The sequence below is a fragment of the Rhinopithecus roxellana genome, chromosome 19 (genome assembly GCF_007565055.1).
Source record: "Rhinopithecus roxellana isolate Shanxi Qingling chromosome 19, ASM756505v1, whole genome shotgun sequence".
Classification (NCBI taxonomy): domain Eukaryota; kingdom Metazoa; phylum Chordata; class Mammalia; order Primates; family Cercopithecidae; genus Rhinopithecus; species Rhinopithecus roxellana.
In genome coordinates this window covers 49,530,204-49,544,535 of record NC_044567.1, presented here as the reverse complement: position 1 = coordinate 49,544,535, position 14,332 = coordinate 49,530,204, and the positions used below count along the sequence as shown (strand labels likewise).

At 40.7% G+C, this 14,332-nt stretch overlaps 1 protein-coding gene across 1 annotated transcript in view; it reads left to right on the top strand.

The window, feature by feature from the left end:
• MYO1D (myosin ID) overlaps positions 1–14,332 on the top strand; it is a 381,175-nt gene that overhangs the window by 195,637 nt on the left and 171,206 nt on the right. The window lies entirely within an intron of this gene.

Below are 14,332 nucleotides of genomic sequence, written 5' to 3'. Positions count from 1 at the left end.
GGGCTGTTTCCACTCCACCCCCACATGGTGCCAGTCAAGGAGCTGTCCGTCAGAACATTGCTGCACTTCCTTGAAACAGCCTCACTTTGGAGCTGAGGAATTCAAGCTGCATACATGGAGGTTGGCATTGTTGTGGCGTTTGATCAGATCTTACTTTTAAGGGATTAGTCATAGTTGTTTCCCAGTTATCTCATAGGTATATTTGGTTCTTCCTAGAATACCATAGATGTTTCCCGTTCTACTCTTTGCAGTAATATACATCAAGAAAAACTGAAAGGGAAAATAATCCAAACACCAGTATTTTGTAAAGATACAAAAATATTTTCAATTTAATACGTTGACACAAAACTGATACTTGGATGGAAATCCAGTTACCCCAAAGCAATTAAGAACTATTGATGAGCATTTAATGTGTCATTGGGCCTGTATGCAAAAGATTATCTAGAAACTGGAAACGGCTATCCAGTTTTGCTAAGATAGGGTCTCACTATATCACCCAGGTTAGTAACTCTTGGCCTCAAGCAGTCTTCCCACCTCCGCCTCTCAAGTAGCTGGGACTACAGGAATAAGTCCCCATGCCCAGCTCTTCAAATTTTAAGTATTACATTTTTCCGAAGCCTTGTTCATCATTAATACTTTTTAGTTATCCTATGTTTATGAGCACAAAGTTGACTTAGCTCAGCTATCAATTCCAATTTTATTTTATTGCCAAAATTTTAAATCATATGTTTTCTTCCTTCAAAACTGTTTCCCCAAACTGTGATTTCATTCTCTTACTTAAAAATATAGCATGTTAGCGGGGCACAATGGCTCATGCCTGTAATCCTAGCACTTTGGGAGGCCGAGGCGGGTGGTGGATTGCCTAAGCTCAAGAGTTCAGGACCAGCCTGGGCAACATGGTGAAACTCCGTTTCTACTAAAATACAAAAAATTAGCCAGGTGTGGTAGCACGTGCTTATAATCCCAGTTACTCAGGAGGCTGAGGCACAAGAATCGCTTGAACCTGGGAGGTGGAGTTTGCAATGAACTGAGACACTGCACTCCAGCCTGGGTGACAGAGCAAGTCTGTCAAAAAAAAAAAAAAAAAAAGTAGCATGTTTATGTAATTCCTTACAATGGTCAACCAGAAATTAATGAAGAAGCCTTAACTAACCAATAAAGACATTTTTTTTTTTCTTTAAAGTATGGTTGAATTCAAAAGTTTTGCAGTATGTATATAGTTTGGCAACAAACCATGCTCTCTGCCTTTTACTAAATGCAACAGCTACAGTGTACAAAACCCACTTCCTCTCAGTGGCCACATCTCTGCCCCTTATTATTATTGGAATACTGTAAACCTACTCCTATTAACTATCAGCACAATGAAAACTGTGCTGATGCTATTAGAGATCACACTCCATTCAAAACTTTATGATTGGCTATAATCCAAGCACTTTGGGAGGCGGAGGCAAGTGGATCACCTGAGGTCAGGAGTTGGAGACCTGCCTGGCCAACATGGCAACACCCCATTTCTACTAAAAATATTAAAAACTTTATGATTGGGAATTATCTATGTGTTATGTAAGAATGTAGTAGTGTAGTAGGTTGCCTTATGTTTGAAACCAAGCTTCCTATTAATTATTATAGCAAGTCCAAGTCTCTCAGAGGGAAAATTAAATAATAGGCATTATTGCTTTATATACCATTAGACTGCTTTAAGTGTGATACATTTAGGAGATGGCATGATCAATTCTTGGAGCCAGACAGAGCTGAGATACAGTTTTATCATTTACTGTGTTATCCAAAGTATATCACTCTCTTTGAACCTTAACTTTCTCCTTTGTAAATGCTAAAAACATCTGCCTATTGGAACTATTGGAAGACTTAAAATGAGATAGCATGTGTCCCCTAGGACAGAGCCCACCACGTGACTGGCATTCACTCCCTTCCCTTCCTCCAATCTGCCAAATACCACACTAGGTTTGTTCTGTAATTTTTGTTTCCGTATGCAGGGCCAGGACTCAAATGTAAAATTTAAGGAGGTACCAAAAATGTGGTCAGGATAGATAATATGTTCATGCAATATTTTTAAAAATCTGAAATTAATGCAAGAAATCTGTGGTGAACAAAAGATCAAAATTTTAAATAAAGATGGGATCCATATTATTGAGCTTTTTCCTTTTGCCTCAGGCTCCAGTATGGCCAGACATGGCACTGCCTTTATATATAACTCAGTGTAGGTTACCATATGAATTAACTTGGCATCCTTTAAACATGTTTCCAGTTTTTTAAATTAGCGTAGACTAATTTACAAATTCATAAAATTGCCATCATTTTCAATTTTTATATATACTCACCAACATTCAGAAAACACAAGTACAACAAACTCCTTAGAAAATTTAAATTTTTAAAAAAGGTATAATGATCACTCTTGCTTATGTAAAATTGTTAAAAATACATTGTGCAGTTTTTCTTCACCATCCCTTAAAGATACCTGTTGTTTTATTTTGAAATAATTTTAGATTTGCAGAAAAGTTGCAAGAATAATATAAAGAATTCTTATACATATGCCTTTCACCCCAATGCCCAAATGTTAAAATTTTAACTATATTTGCTTTATCATATTGATGCAGGATTTTTCTTGGCCCCTTTGCTGGACTCACAGCAGGGGCACCCCATCTACTCAGCCCACCGCACTCAGCCCCTGGCAGGAGGGAGCACGTGAGTGAGCGAGTATGGGGTCTGGCTGGCCACTCCAATCACCAGCATAGGAGCAAGCTCCATGCAGGGCCCATGACCCGACCAGGTGTATTACCCCCAGGGGAATGCAGTGATGCCCAGGCAGGGGTGCCCATGACCCCAAAGCCCCAGAGGGGGTGTTACCGTACGCTAATTAGCTCTTTTAGTTCTGCCATCTGCAGCCCAACAAACAGTGATGTGTTAGCAGCTCTGTCAGCCTTTTGCCCGACTCTGGCCTGCAGCTCCAGGACAGGCATGACTCTGAGCCAGCTCAGGACCACCGTTGCTTCTCTTGTGTGAGGTGGCTGCTCTCCATTGACACAGGCAGAGGGTCAGTGTTACAGCATTTGTGAATATCTGCGTTCAGTGGGTCCTGAGCTCTTGTCCTGCATCCAAGAATGAGGTCATGCTGACAATTGAAGGGTGGTAAAGGCGGAGAATTGTATTGAGCAACAAAACAGCTCTCAGCAGAGAGGGGACAGGAGGGTCAGATCATCTCTCCAGTGTGGCTGAGTCTGGGGCTTTTATAGGCACAGGGTAAGGGAGTGCATGCTAATTGGTATGTGAGTATGCAAAAATGGTTAAAACAAAGGCACCAGTCAAAAGTGGACATGGTGTAAAAACAGGGAAGGGTATATGTAAAATAAGTGAAAGGTGGGGATCAATCAAAGGAAAGCACACCAAATGGGAAGACAGGTTCTCAATTTCGTCCATGGATTTGACTTGTAGCTTGGCCTTTAGGCTTTAAACTGTCTTCGGCTTGAAGGTGGGGTTGCACCGGGGACCCACCTATGTCTGCCTAGGATTTCTCTGTCTCCTGCCTCTATCAATGCTTGTACTTTGGTTCTCTCTCTCAATCTGTATATGTGTATATCTGTGTATATAGATCTATTTGTATGTATATATACAATTGGTTTTGGAACTATTTGAGAGTAATTTGCAGATGTAATACCCTTTTACCCCTAAATATTTCATGTATATTTTCTAAAAACAAGGGCATTCTCTTCTGTAACTATAGTATAATTGTCAAAATCAGAAAATTAACATTGATACAGTGCTATTTTCTGTGAGTTTACTTGGTTTAGGAAAATGTCTTTCAGCCAGGCCCAGTGGCTCACACCTGTAATCACAGCACTTTGGGAGGCCGAGGAGTGCAGATTGCTTGAGGTCAGGAATTTGAAACCAGCCTGGCTTATATGGCAAAACCCCATCTCTACTAAAAAAATTACAAAAATTAGCCAGACATGGGGGGGCACACCTGTAATCCCAGGCTACTCAGGAGGCTGAGACAGGAGAATCACTAAAACCAGGAGATGGAGATTGCAGTGAGCCAAGATCACACCACTGCAACTCTAGCCTGGGTGATAGAGTGAGACTCCATCTTAAAAAGAAAAAGAAAAAGAAAATGTCTTTCCTGACAAATGTGTATGCCTCTTATTAGCTAAATAAAATATGTATTAAATACCCCATTTCCCTTTCTGCTTTGACTTTTAATTAAAGTAAGCTTTATACACAATAGCTTTTCATAGTCTAGGTTTTCTGGTATAATTACTCTTTATCTTATTTGAATAATTCTTTTATTTTGTTTGATTTCATTGCTTCCCAAAAGGATAGAGCCTGGTTCTTTGGAAATTGTAGAGAAGGAAAAAACTTCCTCTACCTGCCTAGATTCAGTGCCTGGGGCCTGCAAATTTAACTCACAAAAGACAGATTAACTGGAGAAAAGGCATACAATTTTTACTGATGTAAGTATTGTATATGCACAGGAACTTCACAGAAAAGAAGTGAAAAACCTAAAGAAGTGGTAGACTCAGGGTCTTATATACCATTTTAAAGAAAGGCAATAAAATGTGACTAGACATGAGATAGGGGATCTGGGATTCTAGGAGCAATAAATTGTGAGAAAGTGACTAGGAACTGCATGAAAGGAAGTAATAGAAGACAAAGGCTATTTTAGTAAGACCTGTTTATGTAGACTCATCTCGATGTGGACTTTTCCTCTCTGGCGTTAAGAGTGTTCTTGTCTTCCTAGTACAAGGAGAGGGCACTTTTCTCATGGGAAATATATGCTTTTTAGTTAGATAGGGGAAAGGCAGAGAGCTTTTCCTGCATCTACTATTTCTTAGTTGTCTTTAGCTCAAAATAATCCTTGTGCCAAAGTGGCATAATTTGGGGTGGCATATCCTGATGCCCTTCAAAATTAGTGCTCTGTGTACAAAGAAATCTACAGTCAATTATGGTTTTTTTCAATTCTGTTAAAGTAGATTTATATAGAAATTCTCAGAGCTTCGGCTGGGCACAGTGGCTCACACCTGTAATCCCAGCACTTTGGGAGGCCAAGGCAGGTGGATCATGAGGTCAGGAGATCAAGACCATCCTGGCTAACACGGTGAAACCCTGCCTGTACTAAAAAATACAAAAAATTAGCTGGGCGTGGTGGTGGGCACCTGTAGTCCCAGCTACTCAGGAGGCTGAGGCAGGAGAATGGCATGAACCTGGGAGGCAGAGCTTGAGGCGAACCGAGATCGCGCCACTGCACTCCAGCCTGGGTGACAGAGCAAATTTTTGAGACTCCATCTCAAAAAAAAAAAAAAAAGAAAAATTCTCAGAGCTTCTAATATGCTAATGTTCACCATGAATCTCCATAAAGGAATTACAGTATACAGCTTTCCCAAACTTATTGAAATTGGAACCCTTTTTTCAGGGAGCATTCCAAAAGCCCTGTGTTCCGGAATGTACTTTTAGAACTCTGTGGAATCAATGTTAGGGTATACCTTTGGCTGGACCTTTCAAATATCAGTTATTTTGACAATCTAGAGAACTAGTCAAAATTGAGATTATTTGCAAACAACTAAAGCAAATGTATACTGTGTTATTTTTATGGAGTACTGTGTGTTTTGAATGCTAGGCATTTGTCACACAAGGTCAAAGCCTGACCTGTACTCTTTACCAGGTGGTAAACCACCTCGGTATCAGACAGAGGTACACCTGGGGATGGTAGAGGCTGTAGGAGTCTCCTCAAAAAGCTGAAATATTGCCGGACACCACTTGGCTCTGCTCAGATGCTCAAACACTTGACCAAAACTTTGTAGTTCTACATCAAAATGCAGTTTAAAGATAGTCTTGAGAGATTTTAAAGATGAATTACCAAGTTTTTACCTCCTGTTTTAAGAAAACCAAACCAAACCAAAGAGAGCAGTCACTTTCCTACAGCTCCACAGAGTATTTACAAGACTGAATCCTGGAAGATCTGTCAGAATTACTTAACCTATTATCTGGAGTAATTTTATTTTCATTTGTCTGCAAAATAATTGCAGTTTGGGTTTCAATAGTGTCGATGTTGGACTGTTTTTCTGATAGTAATTGACCAAAAGGTTCAATTACTTCTTGAAGTAACAGTTTTAAGGAGGCTGTCAGATCATGTCATCATCACAGTGAAGAAATCATTAATAGGCAGCAATTGTGTGCACTAAAGAATGGCAAGGTTAATGAATCTGGACAAGGCTATATATATAAAATGGGCATGTCCTAAAGGAAGATTCACGGGTCAATTAACTCGGCAAGTTAGTCTCCCAGACCAAGGTAAGACAGCTCAGGGGTGGTCACTTCTAAATTATGCTCCACCAAGCACATACCAGTGCCACCACCTGCAATAGTTCAGTTCATCAGGATAGCTTGTAATGATCAGACTCACATGTACTTTGTGTGTGTGTGGCTCTTCATTTTATTGATTTTTACATTTCTTTATTGACTAAAGATTTGGTTCTTTTGTGTCTTAGATTTCTCCTATGTCTTCCAAAATATTATTAATTTATCTGTAAAATGAAGGAATTTTGCGTCAGGAATTATGCTAATAGCCTATAAGTTATATTCAATGGATTGTATTTTCTTCTTGGTACATATTAACGTGCTATTCTGGTAAAAACATGAGCACCAGCATTTTAAAAATAGCACATCAAGTCTTTATTCATTTTGTCCCTTATAGAGATAGAAGAGAAAGATTTTTCTTTCTCTGAGTCTTCCTTTAAAATAGCTCTTAGAAGGGGCCACGCCCTTCATCAATAAATCATGGAATATCCCAAATTGAATGCGACTGTCATATTCTAAATTTGATGGAATGTGTGCATACCAAATTTTGTATATTTATAATTTGCTCAGAGTTCATTCAACCAGAGTTCATTATTTACACAAATAAACCCCCCTCTACCATAACTTTTTAACAACCATAAGGTGTCAGAACTCTCTGCCCAAATAACCATATGGGGAACTTAAAGGTAGAAATGGAAGAAAGATGCTTCTAAAAATTGTCCTTAGGCAGGGAGGACCTGAGAAGCTGGGAGCTGAAGCGTTGAATGATTCTGTTTGTGGAAACCAAGAGAATGTCTAATTCAGAGCACCAGGGAGCTATGAAATAGGGATTTGTATTGACAACAAGATAGAAAGAGCCCCAACACCCATAATGACTAGAATTTTGAAAAACAAAACATGGGGAACTAGGAGAAAAAAGGAAAGCTGACCTGTGTTTGATTCCGAGACTAAACAGAAGATACGTAATTGCCCTACTTCTTAGTAGAGTGTAACCTAGAATCCTACTTTTTTTGCAAAGTTTAATGACTGTTAGATGTTGCTTTGAAACATCTGACCACTAAAGAAGTATGGACCAGAAGAAAAAATGGTAGAATTAAGATGGCATTATGAAACATCTGGTTAAACATGACAGTTGTGTTTATATTTTATCCACTCTCTTAACATCTCGAAAAGAGCAGAAAAGGAATAAAAAGTGGATAAACCTACGAGGACAAATAGTACCATAGTAGAAACAACGGCAGGCAAGAGGTGTCAGCATCAGTTTAGAAGTAAGTAAATGAGTGGTTACTCCCAGGCAAGTGCCTGCAGAGAACAAGGCAAACAGGCAAGCCAGTTCATCTGACCATAGGGCTGTAGAAAGATTCTAGACTGGGAAGGACTGGATGCCTCTCTAGGTAGGGATGAGGGGTGGCCCCTGACAGAGGAGGTTGGTTAAAATCTATGTAAGGAGGAATTAGACACTAGGTCTCTCCCCAGACCTCACAAAGCTAAGGGACTACCTCAGCCTCATTCTGATAGATGGCAAGAAGTTTCCTGTCTGAATAAATTGAACAGGATTTAGAGAAGTTCTGAACTTAGGGACGCCAGGCTCAGTGGAGGAGAGGGGTCAGGTACCATATTAAGACCAAGGATATTAAGTGAAAGTATAGATACTGAGGAGTAAGATTCCCCCTACCACCCACCCCAGACCCCTTCACTCTGAGGATTCTGGCAAGAAAGAGAAAACACTTCATGATCCTGACATTCTGGGGTTCCCCACAGATGGCTACTCCCAACCTAATCACCCTGTACTGAAGTTCCCCATCCATGAAGCACTTATACAGAGCTTCCAAGGGCTGTTCACCCTTCAGTGTGAGTGGAGGGCCAACGATCCCTATACATTTGAGGAAGCCTTGGGCAAGGCCAAGACTAAAACAAATAGGAAAATTGGGGATTTAGAGGTAACAGGTGCAACACAAGGAACAGTGCAAAAAATAAAACCATAAGTTATATACTCAGAGGCGTGATGAGATGTTGCATTCATAAAGTAAGAGCAACATGCTTTTAAAAGAAATTATTACAAGAGCAAGGATAAGCTCTTGAAGATGGAAAACATGACAGCCGAAGTGAAAGATTCAATATCAGGCCTGGAAGATGACGTAGAATACATTCATTCATTCAGCAAATATTATTAACTAGGTCCTTGGCATTGTTCCAGACAGTGAAACTACATCAGTGAGCAAAACAGATGAAGACCCCCAGCCTAGTAGCCCTTAAATTCTAGTGGGTGAGAGCATAAACACCACCATAATATATAAGTTACATGATATGTTGGAAGGGATTGAGTGCTGGGGGAAAAAGAAAAAGCAGAGCATGTTAAGGAGAATCAAGAGTGCTTGGGGGCAGTCGCGGGGAGGTGAAGACAAGTTGAACTTTTAAATAAGGCCAGGGCTGGCCTCCCTTGAGAAGGTGACAACTGAGCAAAGATGCAGAGAGTGAGGAAGTCAGCCATCTGATGGCTGGGAGCAGGTTATTCCAGGCAGACGGAGCAACTAGCACAAAGGCCCTGAGACAAGAGGGTGCCTGGCCTGTGTAGGGTCCAGCAGGGAGGCCAGTGTGGCGGGAGCGAGCAGGGGAGAAGACAGCGGGAGATGAGGCAGGGAGGAGACAGTATCAGACCACATAGGGCCATGAGCGCTGTAGGAAGGACTTTGGCTTTTCTGCTCAGGGAAATAGCCACTGCAGAGTTTGAGCAGAGAAGTGACATGATCTGACTTTGGTCTTAAAAGGATCACTCTGGCTGCTGTGTTGAGAATTGGCACCTTGGTTGCAAGGATGTGTGCAACGCCATGCCAGCATTCTCTGTTTATACCTGAGTTTTTCCCTCTGAGCAGTCCTCTCTGTTTGCTGCTGTCCTCTTTTCTGAGAAATGGTCCCTCGCTTGCTCCTCTGTCAGTATGCTGTCTACCTGATAACCTCTACTGACTTCACCTCGCAGGTCCCAGCGTGTGTCCTTCGGCTCCCGCTCCTCTGGCCTCATATCCTAAAGCACGTAACGTCTGGCTGGTTCTACTTTTGTGTTAATATTGTCTGAAGCAGGGCCCCTTTTGGCTCCCTTGTTTGTTGAACCTCTCAGGCATATGCAAATAAGTATTAAGCACTTGTTTTTTAATATAACATTTAATTTTCTGCTTTCTGAAGCTTTGTCATCAGGCATAGTCCTTTACAAACGAAAGCTTTGTATGACTTTCGACAAACTCAACAGTTTAAGCTGCTTTAAACAAAGAGAGAAAACAGGAAAATCTATCTTATACCTTAAATTCCAAACCTGCAGACCCTTGGTGGGAAAACCAACCAACAACCTCCTGCCACACATACACACAAACTTTTATAGAAGCATATCTATTTAAACCAAATATGCTTAGATTATAAGGAAAAATGCATGAATCATTTTTCCTGTAAATCATTTTCCTCTGTAGTTTTCAATGCTTGTCCTTTGATGTTAAAAAATAGAGCCTAAGGGACTTCTGATAAAGTTGGTGATATAACTGCAGGTTCACAAAATTTCCTTCCCACAGAATTGTGTAAGATTAACAAATATCAAATGTAAAAATAACAAAGAATATGCCATCAACCCTGAAACCAAGAAAAGATTCCAACTTCATACCATCAACTTTGAGAAGTGTCATCCAAAAAAAGAAAACTTGGGCCAAATTGAAAGAAGATGCTTTTAAAAAATCGATATATTCTTCAAAGAGAAGAATGGAGCATGGAGAAGTACAGGGAGGAAATTCTGAAAAGTCGCTTTGCTTTTGAAGGTGCTACATTCAGTATAAAGGTGTACCAGAGAGAGGGCTTAGAATACCCCACACCTTCATCGGGGACTCTCTTCCATCAAGAAGCCTTCTTTCACAGGCCATTTTTCTTGCCTCTGATATATCAATAAGTGGGTGTAAAATGAGGAAAGCATCTGCAAGCAATGATTATTACAGCCAAACCAAGGAAAAGCTCCATTAGACATGAAAAAGGAACACTCAGCCCCATAACAAGCCAAAAGCCTCCGATACAACGCAGATTTGGTGAAGCAGACCTCTGATGCATTTATTTCATAGGATGAAGTAAAGACCCCAATGGCAGTTACTTAAAGCCCCTGCATGCTGTCCTCTCCTCTTAGGCAACTAAATGACTGGATAAGGTATATAAACCATGGACACCAGTCCATAATATAGGTGGAAGAATAAAACAGTATCAACTCAGGCACTGTCTGGGGGCAAATGGCAGACTGAGAAAGAATGGCTTACATTTACTAAACAGTTTTCAGGTCACACTGACAAGTGACGGAGGCAAAAAATCTGCACGTACGAAAAAAGAAAGTAGCACAATCGCCGGGAGTGGTGGCTCACGCCTATAATCCCAGCACATTGGGAGGCCGAGGCGGGCAGATCTCGAGGTCAGGAGCTTGAGACCGCCCTGGCTAACACAGTGAAACCCCATCTGTACTAAAAATACAAAAAAATTAGCCGGGTATGGTGGCGGGCGCCTGTAATCCCAGCTACTGGGGAGGCTGAGGCAGGAGAATGGCGTGAACCCGGGAGGGGGAGCTTGCAGTGAGCTGAGATCCAGCCACTGCACTCCAGCCTGGGCGACAGAGCGAGTCTCCATCTGAAAAAAAAAAAGAAAAAAAGTAGCACAACCCACAACCCAATAAAGAACAGACTTTCAAATAGTCGTAACAGCCAATGCTTATTGAGCACTGACTACTCACCAGGCACTATTTTAAGTGTTGTGTATGTATGAACTCCATTAATCCTCATAACACCACAAGGTAAGCACCATTATTATCCCCATTTTACATACAGCTAAGAAAACTAAGGCACAGAGGAGTTAGGAAGCTTGACCAAGTTTACACAGTTCTTTTTTTCTTTTTCTTTTGAGACAGGCTGCAGTGCAATGGTGCAATCTCAGCTCACTGCAACCTCTGCCTCCCAGGTTCAGGCGATTCTCCTGCCTCAGCCTCCTCAGTAGCTGGGATTACAGACATGCGCCACCACACCTGGCTAATTTTTTGTATTTTTAGTAGAGACGGGATTTCACCATGTTGGCCAAGCTGGTCTGGAACTCCTGACCTCGTGATCCGCCCACCTCGGCCTCCCAAAGTGCTGGGATTACAGGCATGAGCCACTGCGCCCCACCTGCGCAGCTCTTAAGAGTGGGACCAGGACTTGAAAACAGGCAATCTGAGTCCAGAGCTTGTTCTCAACTACTCTGCTTTTATAACTCAAGAAACAGACAACATTTTAGGCAACTGCTTTTTACTTTCAAGGAAATTTAAGAGAATAGAAATGTGTTGGCCATACACCTTTTCTTGAAAGCTACTGGGCGCGGGGTGGTGGGGGAGAACTCGGATGCAACATGGAAGAGTAATTTTAAAAGTCCCAGGATAGGGAACTGTTCAGTGGATACAGGGAATATCAAAGAAAAAGATTCAGTTAATGTGCTCGACGAGTAAAAAAATTACTGCTAATCATTTGATGGGTCTGTAAGAGCATTTGGCAAAAATTAGCAGTAGGTTTATAGTAAATAAAGCAAATTTTAAAAACAAGGCAGTTACTGATGATAGCTAAAAACAAATACAATAAAGAAAGAACATTCATACTTCTTAGCACAGCAATGAACCAAATATATGTGTAATATATAACACAATGCAATATAACATATACATATCATATGTAAATTATTCAATGTATAATAGAGTTAATATATGTAATGTAAACATAGTTTATCATTGGGAAGATAGACAAGAAGAAAGAATGATGGTGGGAGAGCTAAGTCTCCATCTTGTGTGATTTGGATAGTGTCTAAAAGGATCAACCAATAAATCATAGTATATGTAGTTTTTGGGGGGGTATCTTTTTTGGGGGGGTGGTCAGGGTCTCACTTCCATCACCCAAGCTGGAGTACAGTGGTGCAATCTTGGCTCACTATAGCCTCAACTTCCTGAACTCAGGCAATCCTCCCACCTAAGTCTCCCGAGTAGCTGGGACCATAGGTGCACACCACCACACCCGGCTAATTTTTCTGTATTTTTAGTAGAGACAGCGTTTCACCATGTTGCCCAGTCTGGTTTCGAACTCCTGGGCTCAAGTGATCCTCCCACCTCAACCTCCCAAAGTGCTAGGATTACAGGCATGAGCCACCGCACCTAGCCATAGTATTTATGTATATGACAGTAAATATGGAAGAAGCATCTAAAACAGTTTGTGTGGATTGAGACTGGAGGTAGGGAGGTGGGTTTAGAAGGGTGAAGAGAAGGGCTACTGTGTTTTTTATATGCATTTTTGTGCTGTTTGGTTTTTTTCAACTATTAAAAACCTAAATAAGCCAACACAGATGAAATTATAAAGGTTGTCAAAAAAAACGACCCCCTTGATAAAGTAGGTTTCTTGTAAAAGAAAGAAACTACCGCTTAAAATGTTTTTTTAATTTTTTAATTATAAAATGTTTTTTTCAATTTGCTAAAGAATCTAACCAAAAACATTCTAATAGGAAGCTCGATAAAACACTTCTTGAAAATTAAAGATTGATATCCTATATAGATGTGGCTCCAAGGAGTCTTAAATTCCTCCCAATAAAAAAAAAAGCAGCAAACAGTAGGAAACTTAAAAATGTGTTTTGTCTAAGAAACTAAATCACATACTTTCACCCTGTAATTGTATTTTTTTGGTTTTTCAAGATACTAAAGAAGGGAGCTTTATTTTTGCACTTGGGTGGAGGCGTAGCAAAGCCATCTGTACAGTGGATTTGGCTACAAGGAAGGGAGCCATTTTGACTAAAAAGGGCTGCTGTACTGACGCCACATGAGATGACGAGTTAGTTTTTATTGCTTCATTGTCTTTAAACATTCTATTTATATGTGGACTCTAGATTACCATCACAAATTGCCCATGTGTCCTGTTTCCCTTAAATATTATGGTTTTTCTTGACCCACTGGGGTCCCTTGATGATCTTCTTGCACGTAGTGTGCAAACAAATCTATATTGTGCAGCAGGCTGAAAAGGGAGAACACTGCAAGCACATGGTGTACTTTAGGAGTCCGCATGAGGACAAACCTAAAACAACTGAGTCAAATGAGGCATTGCGCAAGTTTTGCTGAGAGGAATTGGTGGGCACAGATGGGGATTTTTGAGAAGAAATAAAAGAAACCTGAGGGAGTCTGCAGAACCCATACTGTGGGCTTTGAACTAGAGGCTGAAAATCTTGGCTCTGAAAGGCCAGGGACTAGGGAGGGAAATAATACAATCAACCTAAGAGTTGGAACAGTTATTTAAGTAGCAGCAAACAATATACTGGGGCATGATGGCTATGTGTACAAGGAGTTCATCGAAGAAAGCAACTAGGGTTGTTTGGCATCTTGGAGACTGGTAGTAGAAAGGGAAAGAAAGGGGTTTACACTTCCATATTGTGGAAGAAGGAGTAAAGTGGTGGTGAGAGGATATATAGGGGAAGAGCCAGTGATTAATTGAAGATCACACCAAATTTGTTTTTGCTTGAGAAGTTGAGAAATATGGGCACCTGACAAAGGTCCTGAAAAAAGTATCTCTGACTTTGCCATGCTTGGATGAAGTTGGCATTGAGACGTTTACAGTGTCATTGATTTCTGAGCACTGAAAAACTTTTAACAAAGTTTCACATGATATTCGTACGTAATCTGATTTACCCTTTCCCCATGAATCCTTGAGAGTTTACATGGTGCCACGCAAGAGTAGGTGCACAGGCTGTGTGTAAATCAGTTTGTAAATCCAAAGTGGCGTTACCCCAGTGGCCAGCATGTATAATCTATGTAAAGTTAGGTTTCACAAGAAAACTATAGATGCTTATGGCATGATGTTCTGACTCATCTCACTTCCCTTCAGCATTCCTAAAATATTTATCCAAAGATATTTGCATTTTGGCTTTCTTCTTTTCATGACAGTAAAGTTAAAACAGGACTCAGCTTCAGGCTCAGCACACACTTCAGTGTAGAATAATGAGCAGCTAGACGGCTGAA